This window comes from Hyperolius riggenbachi, chromosome 5 (genome assembly GCF_040937935.1).
Source record: "Hyperolius riggenbachi isolate aHypRig1 chromosome 5, aHypRig1.pri, whole genome shotgun sequence".
NCBI classification, from domain to species: Eukaryota; Metazoa; Chordata; class Amphibia; order Anura; family Hyperoliidae; genus Hyperolius; species Hyperolius riggenbachi.
The window spans coordinates 355,532,354-355,535,496 of record NC_090650.1 but is presented as its reverse complement, the minus strand read 5'-3'; positions in this window follow the sequence as shown (position 1 = coordinate 355,535,496).

Genomic DNA, 3,143 nt, shown 5'->3' with positions numbered 1-3,143 from the left:
CTGCTCCCCATCCCCTTCTTGCACCTCTGACACTGTAGTTGCCATTGACAGGTTTTGGTGCGCCGTATCAATTGTTATGTATAGAGTGCTTGGGGGGCCCCATTGTAAAACTTGCATCGGGGCCCACAGCTCCTTAGCTACGCCACTGTACGCCAGAGCTCAAATCTATGAATTATTGATCCTATTTATCTCTTTCTTGCTCTCGGAAGGCATTTACTGACAGGGAAGTGTTTTATTGCTGTAATTACTTATCAATGAGGGTTATTCTATAGTCTGACCCAGTCCGACCCTGTCACTTCCATACCCCATGTTTAACTCTTTCAGGCAGAGAAAGAAAAAAAGAAATACAGCCAAGTTATTTGTGCGTTTGGCACTGTACATACACACGTCTATCTCATCATGTCACATGTCATCTCGTTTGTCCTTTAACCAGCTGGGCGTTACGGACGAGCTCAGCTCGTCCAGTACCGCCGCGCTGGATTGCTCGGGCCCTGGTGGGCCGATTTGCATAATTTGTTTTTTCAAACACGCAGCTAGCACTTTGCTAGCTGCGTGTTTGTTCCGATCGCTGCCGATCCCCGCCGCGAAAGAGGCCCCCCCCCCCGCAGACCCCTTGCGCAGCCTGGCCAATCACCGCCAGGCTGCGCTATGGGGTGGATCGGGACTCCCCCTGACGTCAATGACATCACTCCGATCGTCGCCATGGATTTCCTGTTGGGTATTTGCGCCGGCAGCGATCGGAGGGGTGGGTGGGATAGCGAAGGGAGGGGGGAAGCATGTGGCTAGCGCTAGGCTAGCTACATGTTAAAAAAAAAAAAATAGCCAAAAAAAACCCTCCCGCGGCCGTGCGCCGCATATAATCAGAAAGCTAGGGAGGTTAAATGCATACCCACAACCTCTGCTTGGGGCCCTTTAGGGTAGAAAAACACTAGGCTGAATTGCATATGTGTTTTCCACTATGTGCTTTGGGGAAAACTCATGCCATTCTGCCTAGTGTTTTTCTTCCCTTAATTGGATAAGATTCACTGTGTTCCAGTGTGCCTGTATTTACATATCATGTATTGACAGAATGATTTAAAGGGAACCAGACTCTTGCACAGCACATAATGAGAAGTCTTTATTCCACATATAGTTGCTGAAAAATTAACTTATTTGTGTTCTCTGTTTCAATGATTGGATCAAAGTGTCTAATTAGCTCTTATCAATAAAGTCAAAGAAAGAGCGACACTCTATAAGCGCATAAGCCTGCAAATTGAATGCAAACATAATATGGATATGAGCCTGTGGAGTATAGCAATACAATCTGCACAACTGATGATTGGTTATGCAATGGTCAAATCCAGGTTAGGAATGCACGAGGTTGCTATTGCTTTATTTATATGTAGGTAACAGGCAAGTGGGAGTGATCGAGATAGGAAGTAAAATGCACTAGATCTGGTACACGGCCCAGTAGCTTGGTACCCGCCCTGTCTCCGAGGCAACAGAGGGGCGGGAGTAATGCAGATGGGATTAGATATTAAGCACCAATTACACGGCTGGTCCTTATGCCCCTGATGAGTCCGGATTGGAGGACAAAACGCAAAGGACGGAGCCAGCACGTCTGTCAGCATCATGCTACGTGAACCAGCCGGGACTGAGATAGCTCGGAGAATATGAAGGGACACCGCCGCACAGACGAGTGGGACGTCGCATCAAACTCGCTGAGGGGCTGGACATTTACCTTAAAGATACTGAGACACGCTCGTTACAAGCCCTGGGCTGTGTAAGTGTAGCCTTAATCGCAGGCAGAGGCTTATGCGTTTTAAAGACATACTGTGGCAGCTGCTGGAGAGATACGTAGAGGGCGCACTTCTTTTGCGGAGACTGCCCGCGACTAACTGAAGTTATGGGACCCGGTACCGAAGAGGGAGAAGACTGAGGACAGCGGCGTGGGAGCAATCCGTGTACATGGGGCTGGAGGAAGCCCCAGGTATCTATAAAACTTTTATATTCTCTCAGCTCTGGTACACTTTATATGAAAATTGGCGCAGCAATCTCTGACTAATTAGCTCTTATCAGCAACTGTAAATAGATTGCAGTTCTTGCATACAGCGCATACACACATTAAATAAAAGTCGGTTGAGGCAGCAGATAGCGAGCAGTATCGCAACGCAGTGCATTACCGCATAATGTGCACTTTAACAGTGGCAGTGAAGCATTCTTTTCATGAACTGTATGTTTTACTGCATGCAAAGTAACACTCGAATAACATGTACTGCCACGGTTCTGCTTTTACAGGAAATGCAATGCCCATTGTGAAACTACTACTGACTACGCCTGCATTCCAGGGGTTCCGTGCCCCCTAAGGGGCTCAAAATGCGACGCTATTACTAAACACTGGGAACTGATGTAGAAGGCTTTGCCTAAGGACCAAACATTGCAGCTAGCATCGGATTAGAGTTTTGAGATTAACTGCTGTACAGATATCCTGCTTGGCTACAGCGGAGCAGCCTTTTCTATTGCAAGGAGAGGAGAAGGGGTACATAAAAAAATAAAACAAAAGTTCTGCATAGCAACAGGTAGTACTAGTGACAAAGCATAGCAGATCACTAACACTACATTTCTGTTAGAGACAGGAAGAACAGGAATCTGACATCAGCAAATTTTCCAAATACAGTAACCCTTCTTCAGGCTTTCCTTGATAGCTTACACAGTAAAGTGATCCATATGCTTCATTACTACATTCTGCCCTGAAAGCACCAAGCTGGTCTGCAGCACTAATAGAACAAGTTCAACCTTTAATACACCTGCAGGCGCTAATGCTGCTTCTCCCTCACAGCAATGTTATGTGCAGCCCCATAAACATTCCCCTATATTCATGTCTCTCGCCTTACACAGGAAAGAAAGTTCCGATCTATGACACAGCCATTAACTCAGGGGAAAACAGGAAGAGCTAAGCTCCTCCCCTCAGCTGTCATCCAGTCCAGTCCCAACCTATCAGCAGCAGGATCTCGGATAGCGTCGACAGTGCTCTTCCGGGTGTCTTTCGCAATGCATGATGGGTGCGTAGTTCTTTAGTTCTCAGTTAGGTATCCCTACAGCGCTGTCGGAACTACAACATCCAGGAATCCCGGAAGAGAAAGAGGCTGTTACTCCTGTCAACG